Below are 23889 nucleotides of genomic sequence, written 5' to 3'. Positions count from 1 at the left end.
ACCTTTTTTACATTGAAGTCAGCTGATAGGTATACCTGCTTAAAGGAAGTCCCTCTAACTAAAGGCTCACCTTCAGAGGATGTGATGTTTCCAAGTAGAGAAGGGATTTGCATATTTCATCAAAATATAAGAGGTATTAGAGGTAGAGTTAGTGAACTGCTTACAGATGTTGACTCTGAAATTATTGGTATGTCAGAACACCATTTAAATAATTTGAAAATTCAGAGGCTTCGTTTACTACTATACAGATTAGCTGGCTGTTTTTCAAAGAGTTCCTTGCGGGGGAGTGGCTGTGTACATAAAAAAACCGTATTCCATTTGAATCCATAGATGTATCACAGTACTGCACTGAACAGATATTTAAATGTTGTGCAGGGGCAGTTGCATTTAGTGAAACTAAACTTCTAATTGTTGTTGTTTATGGGTCCCCTAACTCAGACTTCAGAGCATTTCTGCTCAAGCTAGAGAGGGTTCTTGATTCACTTTGTAGGAAGTACGAGAAATTAGTTATATGTCGTGACTTCAATATAAAATTTGTGTATGATGGTGCAAGAAAAAGGATGTTGGTAGATCTCCAAAATTCATATGATCTGATGCAGACTGTGTTTGTTCTGACTAGGGGCAGGGGAACAGTAGCATAGCCATAGACAGTATTTTTATTCATTCTTCATTACGAGATGGGCATTCTGCTAGTAAAAGAGTGAATGGTCTTTTAGACCATGATGCACAAATTTTAACACTAAAAGGCTTTTTTACTCAAATAAATGTTGTATGTAACTACAAACTATTTAGGAAAGTTAATCCAACAGCAATAGAGAGATTTTTAAACCTTGTCAAGGAACAAGATTGGCATGATGCATGTAGTGCCGATAACATGGTTGATAAATATAATGCTTTCCTTTACACATTTCTTATGCTCTATGAGAATTGCTTTCAATTAGAATGTTCCAAATGGGGTACTAGCAGTAATAGGCAGCCCAGGTGAATGACTAGTGGGATAAGGATATTGTGTAAAACAAAGTGGTAAGTATATCAAAATGTTAGAAGTACTCACAATCAGGCTGCAGTAGCTCATTACAAACAGTATTGTAAGGTGCTTAAAAATGTTATTAGGAAGGCAAAGAGTGTGTGGTATGCAAATAGAATAGCTAACTCACAGGATAAAATTAAAACCTTATGGTCAATTGTGAAGGAAGTGTCTGGTCAGCAACACAAGGTCGATGATATAAAGTCAGTTCGCAGTAAAAATATTTCTGTTACTGATAAAGCAGATATATGTACAGTATTTAACACTCATTTTCTGAGCTTCCATGATGAATTAAATAAAAATTTAGTTTCTACAGGGAATCGTACATGGTGTTACAAAAAGGTACGACCAAACTTTCAGGAAACATTCCTCACACACAAAGAAAGAAAATATGTTATGTGGACATGTGTCCGAAAATGCTTACTTTCCATGTTAGATCTCATTTTATTACTTCTCTTCAAATCACATTAATCATGGAATGGAAACACACAGCAACAGAACGTACCAGCGTGACTTCAAACACTTTGTTACAGGAAATGTTCAAAATGTCCTCCGTTAGCGAGGATACATGCATCCACCCTCCGTCGCATGGAATTCCTGATGCGCTGATGCAGCCCTGGAGAATGGTGTATTGTATCACAGCCGTCCACAATACGAGCACAAAGAGTCTCTACATTTGGTACCAGGGTTGCGTAGACAAGAGCTTTCAAATGCCCCCATAAATGAAAGTCAAGAGGGTTGAGGTCAGGAGGGCGTGGAGGCCATGGAATTGGTCCGCCTCTACCAATCCATCAGTCACCGAATCTGTTGATGAGAAGCGTACGAACACTTCGACTGAAATGTGCAGGAGCTCCATCGTGCATGAACCACATGTTGTGTCATATTTGTAAAGGCACATGTTCTAGCAGCACAGGTAGAGTATCCCATATGAAATCACGATAACGTGCTCCATTGAGCATAGGTGGAAGAACATGGGGCCCAATCAAGACATCACCAACAATGCCTGCCCAAACGTTCACAGAAAATCTGTGTTGATGACTTGATTGCACAATTGCGTGCGGGTTTTCGTCAGCCCACACATGTTGATTGTGAAAATTTACAATTTGATCACGTTGGAATAAAGCCTCATCCGTAAAGAGAACATTTGCACTGAAATGAGGATTGACACATTTTTGGATTAACCATTTGCAGAAGTGTACCCGTGAAGGCCAATCAGCTGCTGATAGTGCCTGCACACGCTGTACGTGGTACGGAAACAACTGGTTCTCCCGTAGCACTCTCCTGGTCAACGTTACCTTGTACAGCGGCAACTTCTCTGATGCTGACATTAGGGTTGTCGTCAACTGCACGAAGAATTGCCTCGTCCATTGCAGGTGTCCTCGTCGTTCTAGGTCTTCCCCAGTTGCGAGTCATAGGCTGGAATGTTCCGTGCTCCCTAAGACGCCAATCAATTGTTTCGAACGTCTTCCTGTCGGGACACCTTCGTTCTGGAAATCTGTCTCGAAACAAACATACCGCACCACGGCTATTGCCCCGTGCTAATCCATACATCAAATGGGCATCTGCCAACTCCGCATTTGTAAACATTGCACTGACTGCAAAACCACGTTTGTGATGACCTGTTGATGCTACGTGCTGATGTGCTTGATGCTAGTACTGTAGAGCAATGAGTCGCATGTCAACACAAGCACCGAAGTCAACATTACCTTCCTTCAATTGGGCCAACTGGCGGTGAATCGAGGAAGTACAGTACATACTGACGAAACTAAAATGAGCTCCAACATGGAAATTAAGCGTTTCCGGACACATGTCCACATAACATCTTTTCTTTATTTGTGTGTGAGGAATGTTTCCTGAAAGTTTGGCCGTACCTTTTTGTAACCCCTGTATAACTCTCTTGGTGAATGCCTTTCAGAGATTGATGTCTGATATACTCCTCTGTGATACTCACAAGGAGGAAATTGAGTCAGTAATTAAATCACTGAAGACTAAGGACTCTCATGGTTATGATGGAGTGCCTAGCAGAATATTAAAGTACTGTGCTGCACATTTTAGCTCTGTATTTAGCCATATTTGTAATTTTTCCTTTAGGAGGGGTCAGTTTTCTGACTGATTAAAGTACTCTGTAGTAAAGCTGCTTTATAAATAGGGAGAAAGGGATAATGTAGACAATTTTAGACCTATTTCTATGCCATCAGTGTTTGCTAAAGTTATTGAAAAGGCTGTATATGTAAGGATAATTGATCATTTTATATCACACAATTTGCTATAAAATGTACATTTTGGCCTTAGAAGTTGCTTAACAACTGAAAATGCTATATTCTCTTTTCTTTGTGAGGTACTGAATGGCTTAAACAAAAGGTTTCAAACACTAGGCATATTTTTAACTAACACACAATTCAACAAATCATGACGTTTTAATTTCACAGAATGAGCATATGATTAGTGAAACTGAACAGTTCAAATTTCTAGGTGTTCAGATAGATAGTAAACTGTCGTGGGAAGCCCACGTTCAGGATCTTGTTCACAGACTTAATGCTGCCATTTTTACTATTCGAACAGTATCTGAAGTGAGTGATTATTCAAGATGAAAATTAGTCTACTTTGCTTATTTTCATTCGCTTATGTCATATGGTATTATATTTTGGGGTAACTCTTCCCATTCTAAAAGGATATCTTTGGATCAGAAACGGGTGGTTCAGGCAATAAGAGGTGTAAGTTCACGAACCTCTTGTCAACCCCTGTTCACAAGTCTGAGTATTTTTACATTGGCTTCTCAATATATATATTCCTTACTGTCATTTCTTGTTAACAATATTAGCTTATTCCCAAGAATAAGCAGCTTTCACTCAGTTTATGCTTGGCAGAAATCAAACATGCATTTGGATCGGACATCCTTAACTCTTGTGCAGAAAGGTTTGCAGTGTAGTGCTGCATCCATTTTCAATAAGCTACCACTCTAATTCAGAAATCTTAGCAGTAAACCATGCGCTTTCAAATCAAAACTGAAGAGTTTCCTCGTGGTTCACTCCTTGTATTCTGTCGAGGAGTTCCTTGAAAAGGTAAGCTTATTCTTGTTGTATTGTTCATTGTGTTTACTTAAACTTGTGGGTTGACTTTTTTAGGGTTCATAAACGTTTTATTTTTATCTGTTATTACTTTTACGTTGTAATTTCATGTATTGACATGTTCCATGACCTTGGAGATTTGGTCCTATGGAACTTGACGTGTAAATAAATAAATAGGCCCTAAATAAATTTCTTAGTTTGGTAGGCCATCTGCCCCAAGCAATGCTAGAGATTAGAGCAGCTTGTGCCCTAGGTTGGAATAGTGTTGATAGTCTCCTGGGCTACCCATCAGTGCCAGCTGGAACTGGAAGCTGTCTTCTATCAATTGTGGCTATGGATCGATGGCCATTTCATAAGGTGGTAGGAGTATGACTGGTGCTGGAAAAAAAACACAGGATGTTACAATACAGTAATCAGAGAGTCAGGTACAGACAACATGAACACCATTGCTCCTACTTATCATTGAATCGGTTGTGCTCTTTACAGGTTGCCAACGGTCTTCTGTTCTACCACATTTGCTTCACCAATTTGTTTCAGTATTTTTACTGTTTTGTGAAACAGCTGATATGTGTTGTTCCGTCATCCTTAGTGTTTCTTTCATAATGTTATGAGAGTAATGGAGGCAAGTTGTCCCGCACTCACCTAACAGTTTTCCACCGAGCTAGCTCGCACTGATACACAGAAGTGTTAAAGCTGCACTCCAGTGACTAACTAACCATGTCAAAATGTTTATGCCTAGGGGCTTCCTCATGTTGATAGTTCCGTGTGCTTGATCAAACCCATCCTGTTTGGACTTAGAAAATATAAATTTTGTGTTCCCTTAATTTTTTGATGCATAAAACTCTCCTCTACTTTAATAAAATTATTCTCAAATTTTATCCTTTCTTAGCCTACTGTTGTACTATCTTACAAATTTACTTTTGCTTTGCTCCTATTGTTCCTTCAATGATAAAAAAAATCTTATCCTAGTTTAACATTAATGTTCCTAGTTTGCTGCTTCATACATTGTGTCCTCTCTGAGCTTCTATTTACTAGTACAAAAATTCTTTCCATGGGAATTTTGTGGACAGTTGTTTCCTTTGCATGAAATTTCTATACACACAATAGCATCTGATGTACAGAAATTTGTCCTTTCTCTAAAATGATTAATTTATCTATTGCCTGCAGGAAAGTGGGATCCAAAGTGCTCTTCAGGAAGGTTAGGTTTTGTTTGACTAACACACTTAAAGTTTTAACTGGCCAATACAACATTGGTCCAGTTCCTGTAATTATTGTGGTACCTGTAATTGTAACAGGAAGGTGAAACTGAGTTCCGGCTATATCACACTTCATTCTGTTAGATAATGACCCATTCTGTCTTAATTCTAGTTTTGTCATACTCATAAATGTTTTATTGTTGTAGCAACTTAATAAAACTGTTTCTGGTGAGGACACGTAATAGACCCAATGATTGCCAACCCAATGAAAGTGTGGTTGTGACATTATACTACCCTTTTGCAGTCTGGTGCTTCCATATTTCTTAGGAATAACTGAATTTCATATGATTGCTTGTCAGTATGTACTACCAGAGCTGGACAAATAGTGAGTAACTCCATGATGCAGTTAGTAAGATCTCTCACTAACATGACAACCTGTGTATCCCTGTGTTCTGAAACAACATTTCACCAGTTTGAAGCCGATACCACTTATTGATAAGCTTCCATTTGACTGGATACAGATGGGTCATAAAACCATGCTAACAAGAGTTTAATCCTACTACTGGAAACTGTATGTTAATGTATAAATGTCGGGCTGCCATGAAAATAAAAATCCAGTTTGCAGTGGCTAGATCTTAATTACATCCATTTTACATATGTATAAAAACACTGTGCCCATGATAGTATATTTTGCCATCATCTTTGACACTACCTAGCAGAAAGGATTTATCATGAATCCCTTCCTTTCTTCCTTCCTCTGGATAAAGGTGTATCCCACCAAAAACTACACATATTACAGAAAACTAAATAAAATAACATTAATCTACATAATCCAACATAACATTAAATACAATATACCTTTACTTTTTCATTTATCACTAAACATAGGTGTGAGTGGTACATACTGTCTACTTTTGTTCTGTGTGGAAACATCTTTTGCAGTAAGGTGACACTACTTGTGATAACACTTCAACAGTACCCTTAAAAGGTCTTATCTGACTAACATATACTATTGAGGTTTGATTGTCAATTACAGCTTGACATTGACTGGTGAAGTCATCTTCACTACCTGATATGGTCCTCAAAACTTGGTCAAGAATTTCTTAATTTTCCATTAAGATTACAAGGATTGGCCAGTAGGAGCCACTGTCCTACTCTGTGGTGAAGTAACTTATTTGTACCTTCCCCAATGTGTTCTTGACTTTCTACAGCTTTTGTATCAGCACACTTTATTCATTGCCATGTTTGTTTTAACAAATTTGGAATTCCTGTACATGTTCGCCCTGTGTTCCTGTGTTCCCATCTTTGGCTGGATGACATCAAAAGGTGACAGCAGTTTTTGTCCGTACACTACTTCATATGGTGAAAGACCTGTTCTTTGTAGATTGTAGAGATGTATACATTCCTCACATATCTTAAATACATATCCCAGTCTAAGTGTTGACTGTTCACATAATGAGTCAACAGTTTCACTATGGTATGGTGAACTCACTCTGTATGACTGTTTGCTTGTGACTGAAATGGACTAGTATGCAACTTTTTCAGTTTTACGAGGTGCATTCAAGTTCTAAGGCCTCCAATTTTTTTCTAATTAACTACTCACCCGAAATCGATGAAACTGGCGTTACTTCTCGACGTAATCGCCCTGCAGACGTACACATTTTTCACAACGCTGACGCTATGATTCCATGGCAGCGGCGTAGGCTTCTTTAGGAGTCTGTTTTGACCACTGGAAAATCGCTGAGGCAATAGCAGCACGGCTGGTGAATGTGCGGCCACGGAGAATGTCTTTCATTGTTGGAAAAAGCCAAAAGTCACTAGGAGCCAGGTCAGGTGAGTAGGGAGCATGAGGAATCACTTCAAAGTTGTTATCACGAAGAAACTGTTGCGTAACGTTAGCTCGATGTGCGGGTGCGTTGTCTTGGTGAAACAGCACAGGTGCAGCCCTTCCCGGACGTTTTTGTTGCGGTGCAGGAAGGAATTTGTTCTTTAAAAGATTTTCGTAGGATGCACCTGTTACCGTAGTGCCCTTTGGAACGCAATGGGTAAGGATTACGCCCTCGCTGTCCCAGAACATGGACACCATCATTTTTTCAGCACTGGCAGTTACCCAAAATTTTTTTGGTGGCGGTGAATCTGTGTGGTTCCATTGAGCTGACTGGCGCTTTGTTTCTGGATTGAAAAATGGCATCCACGTCTCATCCATTGTCACAACTGACGAAAAGAAAGTCCCATTCATGCTGTCGTTGCGCGTCAACATTACTTGACAGCATGCCACAAGGGCAGCCATGTGGTTGTCCGTCAGCATTCGTGGCACCCACCTGGGTGACACTTTTTTCATTTTCAGGTCGTCATGCAGGATTGTGTGCACAGAACCCACAGAAATGCCAACCCTGGAGGCGATCTGTTCAACAGTCATTCGGCGATCCCCCAAAACAATTCTCTCCACTTTCTCGATCATGTCGTCAGACCGGCTTGTGCGAGCCCAAGGTTGTTTCGGTTTGTTGTCACACGATGTTCTGCCTTCATTAAACTGTCGCACCCACGAACGCACTTTCGACACATCCATAACTCCATCACCACATATCTCCTTCAACTGTTGATGAATTTCAATTGGTTTCACACCACACAAATTCAGAAAATGAATGATTGCACACTGTTCAAGTAAGGAAAATGTCGCCATTTTAAGTGTTTAAAACAGTTCTCATTCTCGCCGCTGGCGGTAAAATTCCATCTGCCGCGTGGTGCTGCCATCTCTGGGACGTATTGACAATGAACGTGGCCTCATTTTAAAACAATGCACATGTTTCTATCTCTTTCCAGTCCGGAGAAAAAAAAAATCGGAGGCCTTAGAACTTGAATGCACCTCGTAATAGGCGACATAACTGCTTCATCAGATCAGACATAAAATTAGTTCCTTGATCTACAACAGGAGTTTCTGATATTCCACATTTAAGTCGCCAGTTGTTAACCACAGCTTGTGCTGAAGTTCTCACTTTTTGAAATGGTATTTGCTACATTACCAGGTATCTCAAAAAATGTTCGATCATGGTCAGTACATACTTAATCTCTTCTAAACTTCTATTAAGCAGTCCTAACATGCCAGTTCCTATCATTTGAAAAGGTTTTTCTGATTTTGGTAACCTGTGGACTTGTACCTCTTGGTGACTTAAATCTGTTTGTTGACCACAAGGAATGCAATTTCTAATGTATTGCTCCTCATCACTATATGTTGTGTTCTCCACCCAAATCTCTCTGCAATCTATCTGTCAGAAGCTCTTTTTTTCCCCATGACCCAACAGTACATGGTCATGGGCTTGTTGTAACATTTCGGCTTGGAGTGCTGTTGGAACAATGACACATGGTCTGCATTTTGTTTATCTACAGAGTAAACCTTCATGCATAAAAAACTGTGGTTACTTGTTGTACAATTGGTATTCCTTGTCAGCTGCTTGTGCCCTCTCCAGATCTGTCAAACTTAACCCAGATACTTGTAACACTGCAATTTTCCTACCAAGTGTGACCACATTTGTGTGTTCAACACTAGGCTTGTGAACTACTTCATATTGAAATACAGTTAATTTCAATGCCCATTTTGCTAGTTCACTTGAGGGGTCTCTTAGTCCCAATAACCAGGGGTGCATGATCTGTAGCTGCTTTAAATTTACAACCATATAAATAACAACAGAAACACAAAATACTATACATTAAAGCTAACATCTCATTGTTTGTAGCCAAATAGCTGCACTTGGCCTTATTTAGCTGAAGAGATGCATAAGCTACTGGCTGTTCCTGGTCATCTACATTTTGTCTTAAAAGAACTCCTAAAGCATTACTGCTTACATCACATAATAGTGTAAAGTCTTTGGTAAAATCAGGTAAAATTAATACGGGATCTGAAGTTAATATCTCTTTTAAATTTTGAAATTATGTCTGACATTCTGACATCCAATGAAACATAACTTTTTTTTAGTAAAGTAATGTTCCATCTAACAAGCACTGGAAAGTTGCTGGCCCATCTTTAACCCAAAAGGCATTCTACAATATTAATAGTGAATGAATGGTGCTCTAAATGCTGTCTTAGGTGTATCTTCGAGACATACTTAAATTTGGTGATAACCAGTTCTTAAATCTATTGTGGAAAAGAATTTATGATGCCCCGGGTTATCCAAAGTTTCAGTTATCTTAGGAATCAGATATTCATCTGTTGTTATACATTCATCTAAACACCTGTAATCACAGCAGAATTTATTTCTTTTCTGTCAGGTGACTTTTTTGATACAATTACTGTACTTGCTGACCAATGACTATTGTTGTGTTCTATTACGCCTTCCTAAAGCTGTTGATCTATGAACTGTTCTATCAATAGCTGGTGGTCTTTTGGTAGACTGTATTGCTTGTGGTATACTGGTGTATGAATACCAGTTGGAATCCGATGTGTAATTTCTGTGGCTGGCAATGGACCTTCTCAATTAAATCTTTGTACTGGATTAACAATGACTCCATGATTGATCAGTTGTTACCCTCTAAATGACTGACTCTACTACACAACGCAAATGTGGTGATGGTTTGCTTGAGATTGTTCTTTACCACTGGCCTGTCGATGTTTTTTTCATAAAGTACTTCTAGTGTAGCTATTACCAATTCCTCTTGTTGACTCACTTCATCTTTTCTGAAATTATCCACGTGTATTGGCACCATAACCTGGCCATTAATGTCCCTAGCTCGTGCTATACTTCTTCATATAAAACATTGCTGTTCGTCAAAAATGTCATTACTACACAGGAGTTCTACTAACATAAAGCTTGCAGTGATATTTCAAGACCTAATGTAACTTGCTGCTACTCTGTCATGCAAAAAACTGTATTGCTCTTGCTCCTGCACACAGTTTATTTGGTACCATCTTAGCAGTTAGTGTACCTTGTGATGTAGAAACAATTGCCACTGTTTTACCCATCAGAAATGATTTCCATTGATTTCAGCTGTTTGTTGCCAAAGGTCAATTTTAGCAAGATGCCTAACCAGGCAGTCTAATCTAAGAACTGCAGAAAATCTCTGCCGCACCGTCGGCAACACTTCCATTTTCCCATGAAAACGCGTGTTTACTAAAACTAGAGCTGTGTTGTCCCTATTGAAGATATCATATTATCCCCTACGAGGCGCGCTCCGCTTCTACCTAACACTCCAGAAGCTACTATTCCCTGTTCCACTCGCGAAAGGTGTATGGGAAGAATGATTGTCGGCGAGCCTCTGAATTCGCTCTTAATTCCTGTAATTTTCTCATGTTGGACATTTCGCGACATGTTTGTTGGAGGAAGTAATATGTTGTCAGATTCTTCACAGAAAGTGCTCTCTCGAATTTTAAATAGTGAACCACTTGGTGGTAACAACGCCTCTCTTGTTACGTCTACACTGAAGTTTGTTGTCCACCTCTGTAATGCTCTCTCCCCGACTAAACACGTGACAAAACGCGCTGGTCTTCGTCGCATTCTCTCTCTCTCTCTCTCTCTCTCTCTCTCTCTCTCTCTCTCTCTCTCTCTCTCCCCCCCTCTCTCCCTCTCTCTCTCTCTCCCCCCTCTCTCCCCCTCTCTCCCCCTCTCTCCCCCTCTCTCCCCCTCTCTCCCCCACTCTCCCCCACTCTCCCCCACTCTCCCCCACTCTCCCCCTCCCTCCCTCCCTCCCTCCCACCCTCCCACCAAGGCTACATGGTAAGGATCCCGTATTGATGAATAGTACTCAGGAATCGGTCGAACAGGCACCATATAAGCCACCTCTTTCGTGAATGAGTTAATTTCCTTAAGATTCTTCCTATGAGTCTGTCTTGCTTTTCCTACCACTCGTTCCACGTAAGGTCGCTCTGGATAGTTACTCCTAGATATTATACTGTGGATACTTTTTCAGCAATTTGTCATCAGTAGTGTAGATAAACAGTAGTGGATTTCGTTTGCTGTGTACGCGCAATATTTACATTTATTTACATTTATTCACATTCGGGGTCAACTGCCAGAGCATGTACCATTCATCAATCCTGTGCAGGTCGTTCTGCAAATCGATACTGTCTTATGCTATGGTCTAGGGCTGTTAGTTTCCTATAGAAAACTGCAACATCTGCGAACAGTCTTAAAGAGCTTACGACACTTTCTGCTGGATCATTTATATACATTGTAAACACTAACTGTCCTTTCACACTACCATTGGGTACTCCGGTTCAAATGGCTCTAAGCACTATGGGACTTAACATTTGAGGTCATCAGTCCCCTAGACTTAGGACTACTTAAACCTAACTAACCTAAGGACATCACACACATCCACGCCCGAGGCAGGATTCGAACCGGCGACCATAGAAGCAGCGCGGTTCCGTTCTGAAGCGCCTAGAACTGCTCTGCCACAGTCGCCCGCGGGTACTCCGGAAATTACTGTTACATCTGTTGATTTTCTTCCATTAAGAGCTACATGTTGAATCCAGTCGCAGATCTGGTCCGATACTTGATAAGCTCGTGACTTTTTTTCCGCAAACCGGAAATGCGGGACGGTGTCAGATGCCTTCCAGAAGTGAAGCCATTGTCTATGATGTTGAGTCTCTTGGAGGCACAGAGCATGCTGAGTTTTGAAATATCTTTACTTTTTTATTGCAAAACCCGTGTTGGTTTATATAGAGGAGATTTTCATTGTCCAAAAACATCATAATTCTTCAAAATACATATGACTCTAACAATGCTGATAGGCTGCCGAAATGAAGGAGGTCCAGATGGTAGTAAATCCTTTATAGCGCTGACGCGTTCGGGCAAAGCCCATCATCAGAGCACTTAGTAAAAAACGCAAATATAGGTACCTAAAGCAACATAGCATTTCAACTTGTTGAAAACGAGTAGAGCAGCTAACCATAAGGAAATACATACCACTTCTTACAAAAGAAGTTAAAGTGGATGCATAATGATGTACATGCAAAACTGACAAACATTACTTGTTGTCGAATACACTACGTGACGTAGATCAGTCGAAACCAAAACATGAAGAGACACTGGTTCACTACAGAGCCATAATGGAAGCACAGAGTTCATGAGTTGACCCCCAGGGGTCCACAGCTCTTTTGTGGATATGTGCGTGGCAAGCACAGGGCCCCAAGCTAGTGCAGTTCTCCTTCCTTTCCAGGCTGCCCTACCCCCCTTACCCATCCCTCCTCGTCCCCAATCCCCCCCCCCCCTTAGCTCCGCTTACCACTCCCTCTTCCTGGGAGTAATGTATCGAGCCCTCGTCCGGAGACGGACATTTGAAAACCTCAGGATCTTGTTTCCTTTGTTTTTCTCCATCCTCACGCTTTCTTCCTCTATTGGTCTTTCCCTACGTTCACTCTTCTCCTTGCTTTCATACCCTTACTTCTACCTCTGCCTCATTCTCCTTGCCCTATTCTCCTTGTCTTCTTTTCCGTGTCTTATTCTCCACTTCGGCGTTTGAGATTCTTTCTTCTATCCCTCTCTCTCTTTCCACTCTTCTTTCCTCCCTGTGCATGTCTGAAGGCCGACCCACGCGTTCGCACGCGTAGCCGGTGACAGGGTAATGCATAATTCCCCACCCTGGGTAGACAAGTAAGGCACGCACGTACCCCCTGGTAAAGGCCAGGCCCAGGGAGGGTTGATTGCCTGAGCTATTACCTTCCGAGCATGCTGATTGGTCCCTCCGTCCGTTTCTCGGGAGGTGTGACCAATCACCTAAAGCAGGAGTGCCCTCTGAGAGGGCCCCCACAAGGAACGAGTGCGCCATTGGAGATGCTGGCAATCATGGGGGATTCATCCATAATGGATTTCTCTTCTTCTTCTCCCCTGTCTTCTGCCCAAAAAAAGAAAGCTAGATGAAACTCCTGTTCCAAAAATTGTACCACCAGCACCAAAGTTTGTTGTTGTCACAAGATCTGACGGTCACGATTTCTCAACAGTCAACCCTTTCGTCATTCAGAAGGGTGTCGATGCGATTTCAGGACCAGTGAAATCTTGTACTCGGTTTCGCAACGGTACCTTGCTGTTGGAGACAGAAAGTGCCTTCCGGGCCCAAAAATTATTTCAAGCCACTCTCTTACACACATTTCCTGTATGGATGGAGGCCCACCGCACCTTGAATTCGTCGCGTGGCGTGGTGTATACCAGGCCACTCGATGGACTAACTGATGAGGAGATTCTGTCTTTCCTCTCTGATCAGGGAGTGACGGCCGTCCATCGGGTCGTGAAAAGGGTCGACAAGGACCTCATACCGACCTGAACCATATTCCTGACATTCAACAATGTGCAGTTGCCTTCACGAATTAAAGCGGTTTATGAGATCATTTCTGTTCGGCCGTATGTACCCAGTCCCACAAGGTGTTATCAATGTCAGCCGTTTAACCATACCCGGCAGTCTTGTTCAAGTGCGGCTAAATGCATTACCTGTGGCAGGGACGTCCATGAGGGTGACTGTCCACCTCCGTCCCCACGTTGCATCAACTGTATGGGCGATCATGCTGCCTCCTCTCGCACGTCCATGAGGGTGACTGTCCACCTCCGTCCCCACGTTGCATCAACTGTATGGGCTACCATGCTGCTTCCTCTCGCGACTGCTCCATCTACAAAGATGAGAAAAGTATACAGGAAATTCGAGTGAAAGAGAAGGTGTCAACCACGGCTGCTTGCAAGTTATTCAATAGCAGAAAGCCCACTGTGCTTCCGGCAGGTACATAAAGTACCATTCTCGCCTCTCCTTGGCCTACCATGGAGGTAGCTATACAGACATGCGATCTATCATTTAGCGATTCGGTCGTCAGATCGGCCAGTGCTAAGATCGTTTGATCAACGTCTCCTCTTCCTCCCACCAACCCTAAGGCTCCAACATCCCATCATCTGCTACTGCTAAGACGATGACCTCTAAATCAGATGCTCGGACCTTCAAAAAAGAACCGACGCGCGAAGATTTCTTGCGTACACAAATTTCACAACCATCAACTGCTCTTTTGACAAAACATAATTGTTCAAAGAAGGCTCATAGAGGAAAGAGTTCTCCATCTCCGCCGAGGTGCGTTTCTTCTCCTGCGCCACCCAGCGGTTGCCGTCCGCGGCCATCTTCAGTTTCGCCAAGCCGCACTGCTGGTAGCCGATCATCTGGCCTCTCACCGGCGGAGGAAGCTGCCCCTCCTGACCAGCTCAGGAAGGTGGCAGACGCAACTGTTGAGTTGATGGACCATGACTCACCACCTATCGATTGCAGCAGCAGTGCTCCCTCGAAGCCAGGCCCTCAGCGGCCATCAAAGTGACCCTTTCTTGTTTCCAAGAAACGAAGTTAACGCCCATGCGATCGTATTGAACTGGCACGCTGTACCTCCATGCGTTTTGACCTACACCCTGTGGCAGGTATTCCGGCGCATAGAGGGGTCATGTTGCTGGTTCGGAATGATGTCTGCTATGATCCAATCACATTGCACACAGATCTGCAGGCAGTTGCCGTCCGAATTACTCTCCCTACTTTCACATTTTCCATTTGTACTGTTTGCACTCCATCATCGTCTGCCTTTACTAGGGCAGACATGATACAACTCATTGCTCAGCTTCCTACATCATTTTTGTTGATTGTGGACTTTAATGCCCACCATCATCCTGTCTGAGAGGCTCCCTCTTGGCAGACCTTTTCAACCACCTCAATCTAGTCTGCTTAAATACCGGTGCACCTACCTTCTTTTCGGACGCAACGCATACCTATTCCCACTTGGACCTCTCAATATCCAGTATCCAACTTGCACGTCGGTTCGAGTGTTATGTGACACATACTCGAGCGACCATTTCCCCTGCGTAATCCATCTCCTGCATCACACCCCTTCTCGACGTTCCGCTAGCTGGAACATCTCCAAAGCCGACTGGGGGCTTTTACCTCCCTGGCGGCCTTCCATGATCAAAACTTCTCCATCTGCGATGTTGTTGTTGTTGTTGTTGTTGTTGTTGTTGTCTTCAGTCCTGAGACTGGTTTGATGCAGCTCTCCATGCTACTCTATCCTGTGCAAGCTTCTTCATCTCCCAGTACCTACTGCAACCTACATCCTTCTGAATCTGCTTGGTGTATTCATCTCTTGGACTCTCTCTACGATTTTTACCCTCCACGCTGCCCGCCAGTACTAAATTGGTGATCCCTTGATGCCTCAGAACATGTCCTACCAACCGATCCCTTCTTCTTGTCAAGTTGTGCCACAAACTCCTCTTCTCCCCAATTCTGTTCAATACCTCCTCATTAGTTATGTGATCTACCCATCTAATCTTTAGCATTCTTCTGTAGCACCACATTTCGAAAGCTTTGTTGATGTTCATCTTATATCCTCCTTTCAAGACACTGTCCATTCCGTTCAACTGCTCTAAAATGGTTCAAATGGCTCTGAGCACTATGGGGCTCAACAGCTGTGGTCATCAGTCCCCTAGAACTTAGAACTACTTAAACCTAACTAACCTAAGGACATCACACACATCCATGCCCGAGGCAGTATTCGAACCTGCGACCGTAGCAGTCTCGTCAACTGCTCTTCCAAGTCCTTTGCTGTCTCGGACAGAATTACAATGTCATCGGCGAACCTCAACGTTTTTATTTCTTCTCCATGGATTTTAATACCTACTCCGAATTTTTCTTTTGTTTCCTTTACTGCTTGCTCAATATACAAGCTACAGCCCTGTCTCACTCCCTTCCCAACCACTGCTTCCCTTTCATGCCCCTCGACTCTGGTAACTGCCATCTGGTTTCTGTACAAATTGTAAATAGCCTTTCGCTCACTGTATTTTACCCCTGCCACCTTTAGAATTTGAAAGAGAGTATTCCAGTCAACATTGTCAAAAGCTTTCTGTAAGTCTACAAATGCTACAAACGTAGGTTTGCCTTTCCTTAATCTAGCTTCTAAGATAAGTCGTAGGGTCAGTATTGCCTCACGTGTTCCAACATTTCTGCGGAATCCAAACTGATCTTCGCCGAGGTCGGCTTCTACCAGTTTTTCCATTCGCCTGTAAAGAATTCGCGTTAGTATTTTGCAGCTGTGACTTATTAAACTGATAGTTCGGTAATTTTCACATCTGTCAACACCTGCTTTCTTTGGAATTGGAATTATTATATTCTTCTTGAAGTCTGAGGGTATTTCGCCCGTCTCATACATCTTCCTCACCAGATAGTAGAGTTTTGTCAGGACTGGCTCTCCCAAGGCCGTGAGTAGTTCCAATGGAATGTTGTCTACTCCCGGAGCCTCGTTTCGACTCAGGTCTTTCAGTGCTCTGTCAAACTCTTCACGCAGTATCGTATCTCCCATTTCATCTTCATCTACATCCTTTTCCATTTCCATAATATTGTCCTCAAGTACATTGCCCTTGTATAGACCCTCTATATACTCCTTCCACCTTTCTGCTTTCCCTTCTTTGCTTAGAACTGGGTTTCCATCTGAGCTCTTGATATTCATACAAGTGGTTCTCTTTTCTCCGAAGGTCTCTTTAATTTTCCTGTAGGCAGTATCTATCTTACCCCTAGTGAGATAAGCCTCTACATCCTTACATTTGTCCTCTAGCCATCCCTGCTCAGCCATTTTGCACTTCCGTTCGATCTCATTTTTGAGACGTTTGTATTCCTTTTTGCCTGCTTCATTTACTGCATTTTTATATTTTCTCCTTTCATCAATTAAATTCAATATTTCTTCTGTTACCCAAGGATTTCTATTATCCCTCGTCTTTTTACCTCGTCTGCTGCCTTCACTACTTCATCCCTCAGAGCTACCCATTCTTCTTCTACTGTATTCCTTTCCCCCATTCCTGTCAATTGTTCGCTAATGCTCTCCCTGAAACTCTGTACAACCTCTGGTTCTTTCAGTTTATCCAGGTCCCATCTCCTTAAATTCCCACCTTTTTTCAGTTTCTTCAGTTTCAATCTGCAGTTCATAACCAATAGATTGTGGTCAGAATCCACATCTGCCCCTGGAAACGTCTTACAATTTAAAACCTGGTTCCTAAATCTCTGTCTTACCATTATATTATCTATCTGAAACCTGTCAGTATCTCCAGGCTTCTTCCATGTATACAACCTTCGTTTATGATTCTTGAACCAAGTGTTAGCTATGATTAAGTTATGCTCTGTGCAAAATTCTACCAGGCGGCTTCCTCTTTCATTTCTCTCCCCCAATCCATATTCACCCACTATGTTTCCTTCTCTCCCTTTTCCTACTCTCGAATTCCAGTCACCCATGACTATTAAATTTTCATCTCCCTTCACTACCTGAATAATTTCTTTTATCTCATCATACATTTCATCAATTTCTTCATCATCTGCAGAGCTAGTTGGCATATAAACTTGTACTACTGTAGGAGGCATGGGCTTCGTGTCTATCTTGGCCACAGTAATGCGTTCACTATGCTGTCTGTAGTAGCTTACCCGCACTCCTATTTTTTTTATTAATTATTAAACCTACCCCTGCATTACCCCTATTTGATTTTGTATTTATAACCTTGCATTCACCTGACCAAAAATCTTGTTTCTCCTGCCACTGAACTTCACTAATTCCCACTATATCTAACTTCAACCTATCCATTTCCCTTTTTAAATTTTCTAACCTACCTGCCCGATTAAAGGATCTGACATTCCACGCTCCGATCCGTAGAACGCCAGTTTTCTTTCTCCTGATAATGACGTCCTCTTGTGTAGTCCCCGCCCGGAGATCCGAATGGGGGACTATTTTACCTCCGGAATATTTTACCCAAGAGGACGCCATCTGCGATAGTCAGATCGCATACCTCACTGACGTTATTCCCACTGCTGCTGAATATTCTATGCCTCGTACTTCTTCTTCTCCACATCGAGTCCAAGTCCCCTGGTGGACTACTGCATGCAGCGACGCTATTCGTGCTCGGCGACGTGCTTTACACACCTTCCAACGCCACCCTACGATGGCGAACTGTATCAGTTACAAACGACTCCGTGCACAATGTCGTCATGTTATCAAAGAAAGCAAAAAGGCTTTCTCATTCAACAGCTTTACTCCTTCTTCGGTTGTCTGGGGTGACCTGCGCTGGCTATCTGGCACCCAGGTCCACTCACCAATTTCTGGCCTGACTGTAGCGAATGAAGTCCTTGTGGATCCTGAGGGTGTCTCCAATACCTTCGGCCGCTTTTTCGCGGAGGTTTTCGAGCTCTGCCCATTACCACCGTGCCTTCCTCCCCCGAAAACAAGCAGAGGAGGTACGGCCACATTCTTTCCAGTATTTGAATCGTGAAGGTTGCAATGCCACCTTCATCGTGTGGGAACTCGAAAGTGCACTCGACCGGTTCCGATCCTCTGCCCCAGGGCCCGATGGTATCTATATTCAGATGCTGAAGAACCTTTCTCCTGCAGGTAAAGGCTTTCTTCGCGCCTATAATCGCATCTGGACTGAAGGTCATGTTCCCACACGCTGGCGTGAAGCAATTGTTGTTCCCATACCCAAACCAGGAAATGACAAACACCTTCCTTCCAGTTATCGCCCCATCTCCCTTACCAGCTGCGTCTGCAAGGTGATGGAGCGCATGGTAAATTCTCGATTGGTTTGGCTCCTTGAATCTCGACGTCCCCTTACCAATGTCCTATGTGGCTTTCGTAGGTGCCGCTCTGCTGTTGACCACCTAGTTACCTTGTCGACCTTCATTATGAACAACTTTTTGCGTAAGCACCAGACGGTGGTTGTGTTCTTCGATTTGGAGAAGGCTTACGACACCTGTTGGAGGGCGGGCATTCTCCGCACCATGCACACTTTGGGCCTTCGCGGACGCCTCTCTCTTTTTATTAATGCATTTTTAATGGATCGAATGTTCAGGGTACGTGTGGGTTCTGTTTTGTCAGATGCCTTTCGCCAGGAGAACGGGGTGCCCCAGGGCTCCGTTTTTAGCGTGGCCCTTTTTGCCTTAGCTATCAATCCAATAATGGATTGCCTTCCAGCTGACGTTCCAGGCTCCCTTTTCGTGGACGACTTTACGATCTACTGCAGCGCTCAGCGAACATGTCTCCTGGAGCGCTGTCTTCAGCGTTGTCTAGATCGTCTATATTCCTGGAGTGTCGCTAACGGTTTCCGTTTTTCTGGTGAGAAAACGGTCTGTATGAACTTCCGGCGTTACAAACAGTTTCTTCCACCATCCTTTCATCTCGGTCCCGTTGCTCTCCCATTCGTGGAGACAACAAAATTTTTAGGTCTTACATTTGACTTTTCTGGTCTCCACATGTGTCTTACTTGGCTGCTCATTGTACCCGTTCCCTAAATGTCCTCCGTGTTCTCAGCGGTACGTCATGGGGAGCAGATCGAATGGTCCTGCTTCGCTTATATCGGTCCATTGTCCGATCAAAGCCGGATTATGGGACCTTTGTCTATTCTTCTGCCTGGCCGTCCATCTTACGCCGTCTAAACTCTATCCACCATCGGGGGTTACGTCTAGCGACTGGAGCATTCTACACCAGCCCTGTTGAGAGTCTGTATGCCGAAGCTGCCGAATTACCGCTAAACTACCGGCGCGATATGTTGCGTTGCCGGTACGCCTGCCGACTGATGTCAATACCCGACCACCCGTCATATTTCTCTTTCTTTGACGACTCTCTCGACCGCCAATACGGGCTGTATGTCTCTGCCCTGTTACCTCCTGGAGTTCACTTTCGTCGCCTGCTTCAGCAACTTGATTTTACCCTCCCTACGACTTTTCGAGTGGGTAACAGCCCGACGTCACCTTGGCTCCAGGCTCAGGTTCGCGTTCACCTTGAACTCAGCTCGCTCCCAAAGGAGAGGACCGCGGATTCGATATACCGCTCGAGGTTTGTCGAATTTCGTTCGAGGGACGCTACTAACGTCTTTATTTACACAGATGACTCCAAGACTACTGCTGGCGTCGGATGTGCCTATGCCGTCGGGGATGATACCTTTCAATACCGGCTCCTTGACCAGTGTTCAAGCTTTACAGCTGAGCTTTTTGCTCTCTATCAGGCTGTTCAGTATATCCGCCGCCAACGTCATTCTCCCTATGCCATCTGCTCTGATTCTTTGAGCGCCATTCAGAGTCTCCGTGACCCATATTCGGACCACCCTCTTGTGCAACGAATTCAACGGTCCCTTCAGTCGCTAGCTGATACCGGCGCTCGTGTCCTTTTTTTTGTGGATTCCTGGCTACGTTGGTGTGCCTGGGAACGAAGCTGCTGATGCTGCGGTCAAGGCTGTTGTCGTCCTGCCTCGGACAGCTTCCTTTTGTGTCCCATCAACTGATGTTCGTGGGGTTCTTCGTCGGCGCGTTTCATCATTGTGGCGTGAGGCTTGGTCCTCTCTCCATGAAAATTAGCTTAGGGCCATCAAACCGATACTGACGGCTTGGACGACCTCCTCCCGCCCTTCCTGGCGAGAGGAGGTCATTTTGGCCAGGTTGCGGATTGGGCATTGCCGATTTAGCCACCGCTCCCTGTTGTCCGGTGACCCCGCCCCGCAGTGCTCCTGTGGTCATCCATTGACGGTGCGCCAAGTTTTGTTGTCCTATCCCCGTTTTATTCACTCTCGTGTTGTCCTGTGTCTGCCGTCTACCTTACAGGAACTTTTAGCTGATGACACTCGAGCAGCTGCTCGTGTCCTTAGTTTTATTACATTGACGGATTTGCCCAAAAAGATCTCTTTTATTGTGTTTATCTGCGTCTTTGTAAGTACTTTCTGGTGTTGCCCCCTTACGTTTTTCTACGCTATTAGTGCACCAACGTTTATGACTGGGCGCTAATGACCTTAGTAGTTGAGCTGAATGCCCTCTAATCGCATGATGCGTCATAAGTTTAAGAAATAAAATCAGTCAAAACAATTTTTAAGTTTTGTCATTTTTCGTCAAAATTAAGAAAATGTCAGCATGTAAAAAGAGGCACCAGAAAATTTCTAGTTTCTCTTGAAACAAATACGCCACAGTTGTCAGAGGGAAACTTAACGATACTCCCAGTAGAAGACGTCACGACTGACTTCAACTTTAAAAGCAGAAAGTCTAAAGTCTCATATGAAATTTCACAACAGTTAGATTGCGGCCTAAATGCAAAGAAGTTTATAGCAAAGCAGTTAAAGGTTAACAATTAGTTAAAAAGTCATTTTTTTATTTTTTATCCACTGTTACATCGTGGAGGAAATCGAAAAACCATTTACGACCACTCGCTATCTGCTTATTTATCAAGAGATGCATATTATCCTGATAGTTCACGTAAATTTCAATCTGCTCCAAAAAAAATCTAGGATTGTGCCTGTACTACCTTAGTGCAGGACAGACAAGTCATCGTTAATGCTTCTTAAGCAATGGTTTAATAGATTATTTTGCTACGTTAAAAATATGGTTCGGATTGTTGTTATTCTGATTGATTATAACATATAAATAGCATTTACGATCGATGTTCTCACAAGATATCTATTATTTTTATGTAACTAAAGTTTAAAAACGATTAAATATCAAGATCTAGTCATGTGAACGAAAGCCCTCTGTTATTGGCTAATGCTCTGGTAAGAAGCTGTACTTGCGTTAAGGAGCGCTAGCCGAAGTTACGGGATTTTCACGTACCATTTAGTGATGGAAAACTCAATTACAGCTTTTAAGTAACAATAGAAAGGAATTTTGTGAACCCTGATAGTGGAAGCCTAGTGAAAGTTTGCGTTTATGCTCCATCCATTTAGAGTGGCGATATGTGCAATGACGGAATTCTTTTACCTGCTCCCTGCAACGTCATTAAACTCGCTCAGAACTAAAGAACTTTAGCAAATGGGTCCATATGTTATAACTATCAGTTATCAGCTACGACCTAAAGCACTATAAAATTATTGTTGGCAAAACTTAGTGCTGATTTTCAGTGTGGAAGACATTCAGCAGGAATACTGCATGTAGCAGGTGTTTGATGGCGCAACAAATAGTGCATCAGACTTGCAGGTAGAAGGGGGTTCACACGTTCGAATCCTGGAAGATATTTTTAAAGGTTTTAAACGAAATACGAAAACAGCGTTAGCAAGAAATGATGTAGCAGCTGTTTCGAATGTGGGATGTATTATATATAGCTTCACATCAGTCTTAGTCTGAGAGATGGACAACATAGGATAAATGCATTTACTTTGCGAACAAACAATTCAATTTTTTTTTGGAAAGCAACGCTAGTAGTGAAGATACATCATACGCCCATAGTAAAACGAGGTGGAGGACATGAGTTTATACGGAGAGATAAAAAGCGTGTACAACATGCAGGTGACACAAACGTAAGTGCTGTGATGTTTGTGAGTGTAAACTAACGTTAGCGTCCAAAGCGGATTTACTTCATCTTTATGTAAGATGATGAGACTGCAGAAGTTAAAACAATTAGGATCCTAGCTGGACAGCACGAAGATAAAAACATTTTTTCTAATAAAGTAAATAGTGAGTGGTCACATGAAATAGAAAATATCTTTCTGAACGTGACTTGCGTGACCAGTGAATCTAAATGTAAACAGCAAGGAAAACACAATACTCTCTTTCTGATCGGTACGGTGAAGTTCTTCAATAGCGATTTGGTTATCATATAAGAGGACTGTCGAGTCGTTTTACAATTAAGTTAAAAATGTTCTTTCGGGTTAGATTCGAATCAGCGATCTATGGACATCGTCTTATAAAATTCGGTCTACCGCGTTAACAACTCAACTACCGAATAAGTGAGGTGTAGTTGGGTAAAACGACAATTTTCAGTAGGTACTTAATTTCAATGAATGACGCAATCCTTCGCTATAACAATGGGAGAGCATATCTCGGTGGCATTTTAATGTTAACTTCACAGTGGAACACATTTTTAGTTAAGTTAGTGAACTGGTGCGTCGACGTGGTGGCAGTTTGGCGGTACAGTGCAACCACATGTTACACATATTATTCCCTGGGACAATCAAAAACAACTTTTGAGGTGGTTTTTATAAAAATGAGATAAATGTGCTTGTACAGTATTATACTACGCACCGTTTGTAACCAACTTTCTGAAACGTATGGTAGGGGCAGCGAGCTAGCCAGTGACGTCACAGGCATGGCATGAATCGAGGGAGCGTTTCAGCGGGCTTTCAAATTAATTGAATTTCGTTTCCGTTGTTATAGAAGAATACTGAAATTTAGGAGGGGAAAAAATGTTAGGGGCATAAAATGACATAATCAGTCATTTAAGACAATTTCCAGAAAAGAGTAAGTACCCTATTCTCTTAGATGGACCAATAATGCGTTACCATTACTAGCATATCCATGCTCACGATGCCTCACCTGAAAATCCCTTCCTGTCTGTCCAATGTAATGCTTTGCACACGTGCCACAATTGATCTTGTACACCCTTACTCTGCTAAATTTATTGATCGTTGGCTCCAAGCTGTGTCGCAGCATTTTGCCCAATCTATTATTTGTCCAGAGACCAACTGTAACGTTGACTCTATGGAACGCATTATCAATTTTATCTGACGCAGGACCACAGTAAGCGAGTGAGGTATACTTTTTCATCATTGGCCCTCCACTATCCAAGATTGCTTTCCAACTTTCTTAAAAACCGCTTCCCAATTTTTCTTATTACTGCTTCAGGGAAACCATTAGGTATGACTTCTTTAATACTCGC

General features: G+C 42.7%; 1 long non-coding RNA gene across 3 annotated transcripts in view; it reads left to right on the top strand.

Annotated features, from left to right (window-relative positions):
• The window catches only part of LOC126473378 (uncharacterized), a 59887-nt gene that overhangs the window by 9399 nt on the left and 26599 nt on the right, over positions 1–23889 (top strand). The window contains exon 1 of one of the 3 annotated variants that reach the window (XR_007586448.1): positions 3960–4089. The exons of the other annotated variants lie outside the window; for them this stretch is intronic. This is a non-coding gene — a long non-coding RNA (uncharacterized LOC126473378). Of the gene's footprint in view, positions 1–3959; positions 4090–23889 lie in introns of those variants that run through there. 3 annotated transcript variants of the gene reach the window in all.

The sequence above is a fragment of the Schistocerca serialis genome, chromosome 4 (genome assembly GCF_023864345.2).
Source record: "Schistocerca serialis cubense isolate TAMUIC-IGC-003099 chromosome 4, iqSchSeri2.2, whole genome shotgun sequence".
In the NCBI taxonomy this organism is placed as follows: Eukaryota; Metazoa; Arthropoda; class Insecta; order Orthoptera; family Acrididae; genus Schistocerca; species Schistocerca serialis.
This window is presented reverse-complemented; position numbering and strand designations above follow the sequence as displayed.